A 13,882-nucleotide genomic window follows, 5' to 3' on the forward strand; every position below is an offset into this window, starting at 1 on the left:
CTAAATGCAGTTGCAAAACTTTGAAATTTTTAGAAACAATCTGCCACCCAGCTGTATTCCACCTTGTTTCTTGAAAAGCTCACCTCTTGAAACTATGTCCGCACCCTCAATTGAATCCTTGCATCGTTTTTTCCCCGTTAGTTTTGCTGTTGTTGCTGCAAGCAAAGCACTCCCAAAAGCACAAAAAAAGAGTCCCAAGAGGAAAAGCTTCGAAACAAAAGAAAATGCAATAAAGTTTTTTACGCGTCAGCGCAACAGCTGGTCCTGTAGCGCAGAGTGTCTGCTGGAAAACTCCTGGTCGCACACGTCGGTCTTCCGCCAGGGGGTTTTTCCTTTTTCTTTTTTTTTCGGAGGACGGAATTTATTTGGGAAAAACCTTATGCATTCAAAAGTTTTTCATTTTGTTGCGCCGTTTTTCTTCCGGCGGTTCCAAGTTTCAATATGTGCCAGCGAGAGCACTTTTCACCTGCAAGATGGTGCTCCGTTTCGTGTTTTATTCGTATTTTTTTCTGTGTTTCTTGTTTTAATTTCGTTAAAATGTATGTTTTATCTGTGTTGGCCCGGGGGCCAATTTTGGCTCGGGTTAAAATTTCATATTATTCGTTGCTGCAGAGATTGTTACAACCCGCACGCAATTATCGTGTGCTGTGAGGAAAACATTTCCGTCATTTAATTCGATAAAAAAGCTCTTCCAGAATTGCTTCAGGGCTGGGTAAATATGTTCGCTTGAGATAGCAAAATTTTATTGGGTGAAGTTGTTTGCAGCGTAATTAAGAGTATTAACTTGTATAACACATTATCGGATTGACTGATAAAAAAGGTGTTCAAAATATTTTATTTCTAGAAAATTCTACTGCCGTAAACTGGGGTGAATTTGATAGCCCGGGGTGACATTGATAGAAATTTGATTTGGCCACTAATTTTGATACATCCAATGTAACAGTCACATGTTTGCATATATGTTCGATAATAAGCTATCCCTTTATGCTTACATACTCAAAATTCTCAAAAATGTTTAGATATTAATTTGACGGGCTTTTGAAAAACCTATCAACCCAGTTTACGGTACATTAAAAACCTTTCTACAGTATATCGGAATAAATAAGTATATTACCAAGCAAAAATTAATTCATTGTTTTAAATATGTTTTTTTACGATTGAGGATTGTTCACAATTATTCTACAAGACAAACAAAAAAAATTATCATATTTGAATTAAAAAAGCACATGAAATAAATTCCCATCGATGATTTGGGCCGCTGCAAATATTTTTTTCAGTTCAAATGTTTTCATTAAAAAAAAATAATCAAATGAGAAACTTCTTATTTTTGATTTTTTGGACGTAGTAAAACTGTTACAATGTAGAAAATTTTCTTGTCTTAGTTTTTGCTTTTATATTTTGAAAATCCACTAAATGTATTTCAGTTGAATAACGTAAAATGGCGGCGTTTTTCGAAATATGTTTTAACCATATTTTGATGAAAATTACATATTTTTGAAATTTAAAGAAAAACATGAAATCAGGCATTTTATTTCATACAAAGCCCCTTTGACATCGCATTTCTATTTTGAAAATGGGATGTTTAAAGTTGGGTAATTCTCTATCAACTCACACGAAATCGGGAAAAGTTGCCCCGACCCCTTTTCGATTTGCGTGAAACTTTGTCCTAAGGGGTAACTTTTGTCCCTGATCACGATTCCGAGGTCCGTTTTTTGATATCTCGTGACGGAGGGGCGGTACGACCCCTTCCATTTTTGAACATGCGAAAAAAGAGGTGTTTTCAATAATTTGCAGCCTGAAACAGTGATGAGATAGAAATTTGGTGTCAAAGAGACTTTTATGTAAAATTAGACGCCCGATTTGATGGCGTACTCAGAATTCCGAAAAAACGTATTTTTCATCGAATAAAACACTAAAAAAGTTTTAAAAATTCTCCCATTTTCCGTTACTCGACTGTAAGTTTTTTTGGAACATGTCATTTTATGGGAAATTTAATGTACTTTTCGAATCTACATTGACCCAGAAGGGTCATTTTTTCATTTAGAACAAAATATTTCATTTTAAAATTTCGTGTTTCTTCTAACTTTGCAGGGTTATTTTTTAGAGTGTAACAATGTTCTACAAAGTTGTAGAGCAGACAATTACAAAAATTTTGATATATAGACATAAGGGGTTTGCTTATAAACATCACGAGTTATCGCGATTTAACGAAAAAAAGTTTTGAAAAAGTTGGTCGTCATCGATCATGGCCGTTCATGGTAACGCAAAAAGTAACTTTTTCAAAACTTTTTTTTCGTAAAACCGCGATAACTCGTGATGTTTATCAGCAAACCCCTTATGTCTACATATCAAAATTTTTGTAATTGTCTGCTCTACAACTTTGTAGAACATTGTTACACTCTAAAAAATTACCCTGCAAAGTTAGAAAAAAACACGAAATTTTAAAATGAAAAATTTTGTTTTAAATGAAAAAATGACCCTTCTGGGTCAATGTAGATTCGAAAAGTACATTAAATTTCCCATAAAATGACATGTTCCAATTTTTTTTACAGTCGAGTAACGGAAAATGGGAGAATTTTTAAAACTTGTTTAGTGTTTTTTTCGATGAAAAATACGTTTTTTCGGAATTCTGAGTACGCCATCAAATCGGGCGTCTAATTTTACATAAAAGTCCCTTTGACACCAAATTTATATCACATCACCGTTTCAGGCTGCAAATTATTGAAAAACACCTCTTTTTTCGCATGTTCAAAAATGGAAGGGGTCGTACCACCCCTCCGTCACGAGATATCAAAAAACGGACCTCGGATTCGTGATCAGGGACAAAAGTTACCCGTTAGGACAAAGTTTCACGCAAATCGAAGAGGGGTCGGGGCAACTTTTCCCGATTTCGTGTGAGTTGGTAGAGAAATACCCCTTTCAGGATGCATGAGTACAGAGTATTGCCTTCCCTCGTGGGCCTTTGCTAAGAAAACGTTGGCCGTTTCGGAGACCATCAGTATCGGCAATTAGAAATTAAAAAATAAATCTGACACCAGGCTCTGAGGGAGGCAATTTAGAAAAGGGTTTTATTTCGAATGTTATGTTAGAAAATGTAACAGTTTCTGAAGCTGTTCAATCCCGTCAAAAAAACAATTTCCCAAACAGGCGCGACGATAAAGGCACATGAACCACCAGCAAACATCGACATTACTTCCAATATTTGATACTTTTTTGAGATTTGAGCTTAAATATATGAATTAAAAACTTTAAAATGAGTTTCCCTAACTTGGGACAATCCCTCGAACAAGCTCCGAGGTGAATTTAGACAAGCCGTGATTGTCGATCTGGCAACTCTGTCTCAAGTTATGACTACTTATGTGATATTTATGTACTTTTTCAAAGCCGGATCTGTATGATAACAATGTCTGATCTGACATTCTTGTCTCAAGTTACTGAGGCCATGTTTGATGCCAGATGTGATTTTTTTGCTAGTTGAAGATCTGACTGCCCTATCAAAAGTTATGAACACTTAAGAGTTTATTTATCTTTTATTAGAAGCCGGATCATTGATGTAATGATGAAGATGTTGTTTGGATCCATCCTACGTGTTAAGGGGGAATGGTGCAATTCTGACTGAATGTATTCACAATATGGATGTGAGGAAGGCACCAACCACCCTAAGGTGGAATAGATAACGTTTCTTTTTGCTGGTAATAACTGGTAATAAAAATGGTGTAACAGGTTTTAGGTTTTTGCAACTGTAAACATGTTATACTGTGAAAATTTAAAAATGTACTAGATGTTAATGCAAAGCTTAGGATATTTTTGACAATTGGTTCCTAGCATTATAAAAGGGCACATATTTTTTGTAAACAAAAGTGTATCCCTTTCACTCAAATGACAGTCTACATTAGGTGTGAGAGTGTTGTGCCTTAATGAAATGGAAAGCGCTATTTATCAGTTAAAAATGAAAAGAAGGAGGAGTATATTTTAGAAAATAAGCCAAAGAGGAAATGGCTCGAATAATGTTGAGAGGTTTCCTTTATTTTTGAGAGTTTTAGAGATTTGTAAAGAAATTCGAAACTGAACAATTTAATCCTGATTTCTCAAAAAATGTAACGTCGGTATTTATAAAATATTACAGTGATCTACCCAAGAATCTGCATCAGTTACATGCACATTACATAACTTTTTAGATAATTTAAGCTTAAATCACCTTAAATCCCAGAAATAAAATAAAACATAGATCAAAATTCTATTGCAACCGTAACTTTACTGAATAATTCATTGCAGATGCCTTCAAAGGAGCTAGTAAATTTTGATTTAGTATTGCGGCAGTAAAAGTTTTGTTTCACCAGGCCAATAAGTTGAACAACTGTAGCTAACCTCCCACTCTTCCTGCAGGATGCTACTCCCCCCTAAAAACTACATGTTTCTGGGTTTACTTCTTCCGGGATATTGCAGTGCTTGGGCGGCTCATTTCCCTCCGGGGAACCGCTCGTTACGCCGAGACAGGAAACGGCGGTGTGTAATAAATGAATGCTTTTATTATATTTGACATTTATATCCGAAGAAAGTTTAACAGCGAGCGAGAACCGTAGCAAAAGTTGCTTGCTCCTGCATTGGGGGGACAACGGAAGTGACGACATTTTTACCGTAGGTTTGGGCTGATTTGTCTCTTTTTTGAATAATTGTTAAGCTCAAGCTATCAGAGTTTTTTGCCGCAAAAATCAAAAATAACGAAAAAAACCAACCTCACTCAAGTCCACAGTCTTCAAGCTGCTAGATCTAGCCGAAGAAGGTAAGCTTTTCCACATACTCGTTGTTGGTGAAACATTGCGAGCAGTTTGACACTGTTTGGTGAAAAGGACCTGGCCATCTTCCCGGAGAAACCCCGTACATAAAATCCTAATGGACTTCGGCTCAAATCCCCGGGATGCTGCGGGGGAGTGTAAAAACATTCACATTTGGGAAAAGGTAGAATGTCGTCACACACCGCAGACATTGTCGATTACAAGCAATCTGTCTTGGGTTACGACTATGCGTTGCTCAGTCACCTCACGACAGATTTTTTTAGTGGGACATAAGGGAAGATGCTGAGATTTAGATGGGATGATAGTAAGTTTCTAGATTTGGGGGAGTGAAGGCTAGTGCCATTAGATGTCCTAGAGGTATTCTTCATTTGCATCTCTCGGTAGATTCTGGAAGATAAAATGTCTGAACTGGTGGACTAAATAAACGTGATCTGGGTGCGTAATTCATGCCAATGAGTGAAGTTTCAAGATGATGAAGTATTAAAGGTTGTGAAAATTTACAAATCTCTGTAATTTTTTTTTAGTTTGTTCCATTCAGTTTAGTATGCGCATAAAAAAAAAGTTATGTTAAGTCAATTAAATCCGTGCACTTTTCCTCTGTAGCTTATTCTTAATATAGTTGTTTTATATTGAAACTGCCTTAAAGTTCATTTTATTCATGCTACCCAAATTTAATAAATGACGATAAAGTCAGGTTTCCATAGTCAAATCCTGTCTGACGTATCTAATCCCACAACGACAAAGTTTCCCGTCTGCAAAAGACCAATGTTACAAATTGACTACAAACTTGTGCTGAACTTTCCCATTCATTCACTTTCATTAAGGAAACACAAAGCAGTAGAGCCAACAATATCAGCTCCAGACAAAATACCTCCACCACTGCACACACGCTCGATTGTTTGACTTTAATCGAATAGAAATCGAAATCAGACAAATCACAACCAAACTACGTTACGGATTTCGGCTGTGTTTGCCCAATCAGCAACAGCTGCAACGCTCTGAAGTCCTCCAGCCTCCCCCTTTTGTTTCGGAAACGTCAATGGCCGCAAAAGTGGAGAACTCCCTTGGACGACGAAAACAAAAGAAATTTTCGACTCTGATAATAACTAAGGAAACTGTACGAAGGAGGTGAAATCTCATCAGGCCCTTTTTTTTAGACCAAAGCTAGACGATAAGGCTGCCTGTTGGCTTCTTCCATTGTCCCTGCAGGAGAAAGTGGTCCAAATCTCGGCAACTACCAAACCGATGAAGTCACGTGTTTCAGCCGGCTTAAGCCAGCCAGAGATTGGTTCCGTAACACTCTAAATACACAGTAGGACTCCAGCTTCAGTGGCCAAAACGTGCTGGCCAAATCTCGATACCCTACTCGCTATAAGCTCCTGTAGCTGAATCTGGATTGGCAAAGATGGTCCCCGATGGAGGGAAAGAAAGAACTCAGATATCATAGAGAAGGATTCCAGGGAGAAGCAGGCACCAATCTTCGGCAAGAGGAGTGGAGAAAATAAGTGAAAATATTTATCTTTCGGAGAGAATCATCATTGTTTTAGGTCTGTGCTCTAGTCACTCCTACTAACGATGGCTTCCGCAAGTTTGGTAAGCAATTCAATCGTCCGTCTTTCGTGTGTACAAACACACACAATATCTTCTCTGGATAGATGCCGAAATCATACCGAGAAGCTAGAAGGCGGGCAAAAGCGGGGAGCTGCTGCTTTATTTAGAACGTGTATCATTTATTTATCTTTCTGATAAAGCACAAAAGATGGAAAAAGGATTCTGCGAAGAAAAAAAAAACAGACAAATAAAAGCAAAGAAACAGAATCAGATTCAATTGCGACGATCCCACCCATATAGCTGGGAGCTCAATGAACTAAAATAACGTTTTCAGGGAATGATCTGGGAGTTTTCGGTGGAAAAGGCAAACGGGTGTTACGTTTCGTTTTCGGGGAAGGGCTGCGGTAACGAGACAGCAGAAACGACATTAAATAGATTACTTTCACTCAATCTGAAACAAATACAGGATTATTATTGTTGCTGGACGAAGAAGTTCAGCAGAAACGTTTCCAGGATTGAGTTTTGGATTAGGCACTTATCTACCTGTACACAGGTTGTTTTGCCAAGTGCTTACATTGTTTTTGCACTCCTACATATCGAGGCTTTGTTCAAGAACAAGATTGACTCCCTGAAGCAATAATTTTGATATTGGAGCATTGTTTGGATCAGGTGACCCCTTTTAATCTCAACTTAACTTCTGATATTTGTTTAAACTGTTTTATTTTTAAGTTCACATGATATTGAATTGTGACTGATAGAGATAAATAATTACCTAAAAATGTGACAATTTTACCTTAAATAATTCGTTAGGGTGCCAATAAAAAGTGAAAATTTTGGAAAATCTCAAGAGACACCCCCTGGCATTACACAGTAAAACAAACATGATAATATTACATCTGGGAATGATGACAGATTTGTTGTCATTTTTTTTAAAATTTCACATCTGGTAATGTTGAATTAATTCTCTGGCATGCGCTAGAAAAAACAAAACGTTTATCCCGAAATAATATCAAAACAGCAATATTCACATTCAGCATACTAAACCCGCGCCCCAATCCACACGGCTTACTCATCACATTGAAAATAGGACGATTTGCGCCTATGTAGCCCTACGTTCTCATCAAGGTTGTTAATCAATAAAATTATCGTCGATAATATTATCGTCTGACGAGATAATTCGATAATTCTATCGGCAATAATCTTATCGCCGTAAATGGACGATAACTCTTTTTCAAATCTTTCTAACATCGATTAACCATATCATGTGAAATTTTCAATGCTTTCACTAAGAATATATTTTTAAATGTTGTAAGTTTCAATGCATAAATATGTACCGTAAAACGGGGTGACTTTGATAGCCGGGGTGACTTTGATAGGTTTGCGATTTTCCCGCAAAATGAAGAGTACAAATAAAATACGTAAGGAATGGTTTAGAAACATACTGACCGTGGTAGAGAAGTGTTCAAAGTACCTCAAGAAGAACTTTTCATAAAATTTTGACAAGTTTAAAAAATAAGTTAACTATAGTTAAGAAAATGTTGATGAATGTCATTATTTGAAACTTCTCAAAGTGTCATGATTTTCTCAATGAACATGATTTTTAATCGGAAACGGAATGAATTTTCGGATTCTTTGAACAATTTTCCACTAGGAGAAGGTTAAAAAAGTTTGTAAAAAATAAATAATATGTGTTTTTTGAAACACAATTATAAAAACTCTCTAAATTTATAGGCAATTTCAGTTGAACAAATGTCATGTAAAATGTGAAAACTTGTGATTCGTGCTTCGAATTCAGTATAAAATGCAATATAAATCGATAATTTTATAAACAAAACTAATTGTAACAAATTTCAGGCAAAATTCCGACTTTTTAACAATGTTACCTAAAATTTATATGTATTTTGCTTAAAAGCTTATACACTTAGCTAACTAAATATAAACATTGATTTTTTTCTTAAATACTATATCAGCTACTTTAGTGATGGTACATTTAACGTACAAATGAAGTTTGAACATCTTAAATATGATTTTAACAAGTAAAACTATGACTATCAAAGTCACCCCGGAATTCAAACTAAGAATTTTTAACGTAACTATTTCTCTAAACATTATTGAAAAAACTTTTATTCCGAAATAGTGCATGGACTTTGTGTGGTCTACCCCAGTACATGTTTTAAAAATAATAATCTTAAGAAAATACCTTACCTGTTGGAAAATATTCTAAAAACAAATTGAAATCCTATCAAAGTCACCCCGGTTTACGGTACTCAAAGTTTTTCAAAAGATGCCGTATTTTTATTCAAAATACTATTTTTTTTTATAATTTGCGATATGTGTTTCAAAAAAGCGAAATTTTGTAAGTTTTTTTTTCACTTTTCTAAAGTATCTATGTTAAAAACAAAATTTTTCACAAAATACAGTATTTTTTTTTAATGTACTCAAATTTTCATAATTTGCAATATGGCTATTAAACAAAATGAAATTTTGTTTGCTTTTTCACATTGATACAGTTTTTTGGAAAATACAAAAAAAAAATCACAAAATGCCGTATTTTTATCGAAAATACTATTTTTTATAAAATTTGCAATATAAGTATGAAACGATTTGAAATTATGTATGCTTTTCAATTTATTAGAGTTTTGTTGTAGGAAATATCCAGGAACCGTGGTGTAGGGGTAAGCGTGGTTGCCTCTCACCCAGTCGGCCTGGGTTCGATCCCAGAAGGTCCCGGTGGCAAATTTTGAGACGAGGTTCGTCTGATCACGCCATCCGTCGGATGGGGAAGTAAATGTTGGCCCCGGTCTAACCTAGAGGGTTAGGTCGTTAGCTCAATCCAGGTGTAGGAGTCGTCTCCCTGGGTCCTGCCTCGGTAGAGTCGCTGGTAGGCAGTTGGACTCACAATCCAAATGTCGTCAGTTTGAATCCCGGGATGGATGCTTAGGTGTAACAAGAGGATTGCAATTACCTCAACAATCAAGCCATCAGATACCTAGTTTCAAGTAGGAATCTCGCAATCGAGAACGCCAAGGCAATGCTGTAGAGCGAATAATGAGATTTATTTTTTTGACTAAAATTTAAAAAAATTACCGTATTTTTTAGAACATTCTAAAATATTCAAAATATGCAGTATGAGTATCAAACGTAACGAAATTTTGCATGCTTCAAAGATACATTCAAATTGTGTATGCTTCTTATCTTACCAAATTTTGCGTCGTTTGATTCCCATATTGCATATTTTGAAATTTTTTAGAATTTTCTAAAAAATACGGTAATTTGTTAAAATTTTAGTATTTTCAAAATAAACTCTAATATATTGTCTGATACCCAAGTTATGTACGGGGTTCCCGGGAAGCGGGCCATGTTGGCTGCTTCCCGGCCCGTGGGGAGGTTCGGATAATTGACTTCAGCACTGCACTGGTTGAAGGATGAAACTAGACTGCTTTATTATTTCAGAAAGAATGCTTCGTATGACAAGTCTGCAAGTGTTGGTGCAATACGGCTAGGGGTGCCAGGCCGTAACTACCCCATCGTTAGACTCGAATCGTCTCGATTCGACTTTAAAAAACTGTTTTAGTTTTTTTTTTTTTTTTTCTGAGTTCCACTGATGTGCTCGAGTTGCTGCGGAGTTCGTCCAAGGGCGGATGCCTGACGTATCGAGGACATCACATTCCCAATGACTGTTCCAGGCTAGACGGAGTCCTGACGTGTCGAGGGCCTCACAAATCTAGTTGTCTGGAGCCCCGGGATGGCAACAGGAAGGATTCCTGACGTATCAAGGATATCACATTCCTAGCATTTGGTTAATGCGGCTCAGGCTCATAAGAATTATGAGAATTTTCTGGTTTGATTTAAACGATTTCTTGCTAACTTGTCCTACCAAACTTAATTCTAACAGCGATATTCGGTGTACAGTTTCTTAGTAGCATCCATCAGAATTTTCGCAGGTTAAGGCTTTTGGAAGGGACAAAAGCACTTGGGTTGAGGTTGAGCTATGTCTGCTCTCTCCTCAATCACGGCATAAAACCCTTTTTTTTTTTTGTTCTTTTCGTTAACGCCACAATGATTACAAATTTTACAATTACAACTCATTCTTCATATCCATTACTACCTCTCCAACGCTGGTTAGGTTCATTGGGGAGAAATTAGCCTGGTTGTTTTGCACGTCTGCTGCTTTCCCTAGACGTGGTTACCAAGCGGGTGTTGAGTGAATATGGTGGAAGTCTAAAAGTAAAAAGCGTTAGAAATATCAAATAAAGGAAGGAATGAAGATGCTATTGATTTTTTTTTTTCGATGCTGTTTGCCTGCCAGTCCTCGGTTTCGGCTCGTGATTATCATCCTGATTCTCTATGGATCAAAAAATATTGGTTAATATTCGATGTTTATAGTGAAAGTAAAAGACAGATAACAGTAGAGATAGACAACTTACAACAAGTACACAAAATGTTACACAGAAAATGCCAATATAACGACTCCTCCATCGTCAAACAAAGGTGCATTTTCTCTTTCAGCGTTATGGTAGTCATGATGCTGTTTTTGTGTATTTGATACTTATTGTAAAAGTAAAAGGCGGATGAAAGTAAAGTAAATAGCTTACATTTAGTAAATAGAATGTTTAACAAAAATGCCAATGAAAATCTTCAAATTGGGGCTCCAATTGAGCAACACGACCATATGATAATATTGTGCGAATCGACTTCGGATAATTTGATGAAAACAGAATTAATTTCAGGAAAAAATACATCATTCTTTGTAACAATTGCCCGTCCATTTTTTTTTTTTTTGTTCTTTTTTTTTTGGGTTAGGGAATTTTAAAAGTATCGTGAAAACACAATGGTGAAAAATTGTCAAGCTAGTTCGTAATTTCAAATTACAAATTTCCAAGTTTGTAATACTAAATTACAAACATGAAAAAAAAATAAATATTTATATTGAATGTAATCTAAGATTACGTAATCCTCGATTACGATTCACTTGTACCCTTTGTATTTCCATGTAATAATGGATTACAATAAAATTACACAACGTCTCAATTTTTAATTTTTAATTTTTAATTTTTGATTTTTAATTTTTAATTTTTAATTTTTAATTTTTAATTTTTAATTTTTAATTTTTAATTTTTAATTTTTAATTTTTAATTTTTAATTTTTAATTTTTAATTTTTAATTTTTAATTTTTAATTTTTAATTTTTAATTTTTAATTTTTAATTTTTAATTTTTAATTTTTAATTTTTAATTTTTAATTTTTAATTTTTAATTTTTAATTTTTAATTTTTAATTTTTAATTTTTAATTTTTAATTTTTAATTTTTAATTTTTAATTTTTAATTTTTAATTTTTAATTTTTAATTTTTAATTTTTAATTTTTAATTTTTAATTTTTAATTTTTAATTTTTAATTTTTAATTTTTAATTTTTAATTTTTAATTTTTAATTTTTAATTTTTAATTTTTAATTTTTAATTTTTAATTTTTAATTTTTAATTTTTAATTTTTAATTTTTAATTTTTAATTTTTAATTTTTAATTTTTAATTTTTAATTTTTAATTTTTAATTTTTAATTTTTAATTTTTAATTTTTAATTTTTAATTTTTAATTTTTAATTTTTAATTTTTAATTTTAATTTTTAATTTTTAATTTTTAATTTTTAATTTTTAATTTTTAATTTTTAATTTTTAATTTTTAATTTTTAATTTTTAATTTTTAATTTTTAATTTTTAATTTTTAATTTTTAATTTTTAATTTTTAATTTTTAATTTTTAATTTTTAATTTTTAATTTTTAATTTTTAATTTTTAATTTTTAATTTTTAATTTTTAATTTTTAATTTTTAATTTTTAATTTTTAATTTTTAATTTTTAATTTTTAATTTTTAATTTTTAATTTTTAATTTTTAATTTTTAATTTTTAATTTTTAATTTTTAATTTTTAATTTTTAATTTTTAATTTTTAATTTTTAATTTTTAATTTTTAATTTTTAATTTTTAATTTTTAATTTTTAATTTTTAATTTTTAATTTTTAATTTTTAATTTTTAATTTTTAATTTTTAATTTTTAATTTTTAATTTTTAATTTTTAATTTTTAATTTTTAATTTTTAATTTTTAATTTTTAATTTTTAATTTTTAATTTTTAATTTTTAATTTTTAATTTTTAATTTTTAATTTTTAATTTTTAATTTTTAATTTTTAATTTTTAATTTTTAATTTTTAATTTTTAATTTTTAATTTTTAATTTTTAATTTTTAATTTTTAATTTTTAATTTTTAATTTTTAATTTTTAATTTTTAATTTTTAATTTTTAATTTTTAATTTTTAATTTTTAATTTTTAATTTTTAATTTTTAATTTTTAATTTTTAATTTTTTAATTTTTAATTTTTAATTTTTAATTTTTAATTTTTAATTTTTAATTTTTAATTTTTAATTTTTAATTTTTAATTTTTAATTTTTAATTTTTAATTTTTAATTTTTAATTTTTAATTTTTAATTTTTAATTTTTAATTTTTAATTTTTAATTTTTAATTTTTAATTTTTAATTTTTAATTTTTAATTTTTAATTTTTAATTTTTAATTTTTAATTTTTAATTTTTAATTTTTATAGAACTCTTTTGGTTTTGGATATTTCGTTTCAATCGCGTCAGCGCGACGACCATGTCAAAGCATTTTCTGCTGACCATCGTATCGTTCAAATATCGTCTTCGTTCCTACGCGGTGACGACCGTTTCAAAGCATTTTCTGCTGACCATCGTATCATCCACATATCGGCTACGTTCATACGCGGGGTTTTTTTTTCTTCACTTAAATTTACGGCAAAATCTAATTTTGCCCTATACTAAAACCTTATAGCCTGTGTCGACTACGATTTCGCAATATCGACACAGGAAATTGCTGGTTAACCAGACTTTTTGCCCTAAATTTATTGCAAAATCTAATTTTGCCCTATGCTAAACACTTATAGCCTGTGTCGACTACGATTTCGCAATATCGACACAGGAAATTGCTGGTGAACCAGACTTTTTGCCCTAAATTTATTGTACTAAAACTTAATAATTACTTACCTTAAGTCTCGGTAATCCTCCGAGACGACCGACTGCGCCAGTTATGTACGGGGTTCCCGGGAAGCGGGCCATGTTGGCTGCTTCCCGGCCCGTGGGGAGGTTCGGATAATTGACTTCAGCACTGCACTGGTTGAAGGATGAAACTAGACTGCTTTATTATTTCAGAAAGAATGCTTCGTATGACAAGTCTGCAAGTGTTGGTGCAATACGGCTAGGGGTGCCAGGCCGTAACTCCCATATTGCATTTTTTTTGAAAATTTGAGTACCTTCGAAAAATACGGTATTTTGTGATTTTTTTTTTGTTTTTTTACAAGAATATGCCGTTGCAAATATTTTCCAAAGTTTATGTCCCCGCCCCCCTTTTTAAGGTCGATTCGAAAAATCAGGGGGCAAAACATTTCTTTTTCAAGAAACTTAAAAATTTTAAAGGAAATAGAAGTCTAACCAACTCCAAATAATGTAAAATGCATTTTCCTGCATTTAA

The 13,882-nt window shown here is 32.3% G+C and overlaps 1 long non-coding RNA gene across 1 annotated transcript; it reads right to left on the reverse strand.

Annotated features, from left to right (window-relative positions):
- Positions 1 to 9,765: 9,765 nt before the first annotated feature.
- LOC120425888 (uncharacterized) lies at positions 9,766 to 13,624 on the reverse strand. Its single transcript, XR_005606607.2, has 2 exons — positions 13,399 to 13,624; positions 9,766 to 10,692 (listed from the first exon to the last, which is right to left on the reverse strand). It is a non-coding gene; the product is annotated as an uncharacterized LOC120425888 (long non-coding RNA).
- Positions 13,625 to 13,882: the final 258 nt, after the last annotated feature.

Source organism: Culex pipiens, chromosome 2 (assembly GCF_016801865.2).
Source record: "Culex pipiens pallens isolate TS chromosome 2, TS_CPP_V2, whole genome shotgun sequence".
NCBI classification, from domain to species: domain Eukaryota; kingdom Metazoa; phylum Arthropoda; class Insecta; order Diptera; family Culicidae; genus Culex; species Culex pipiens.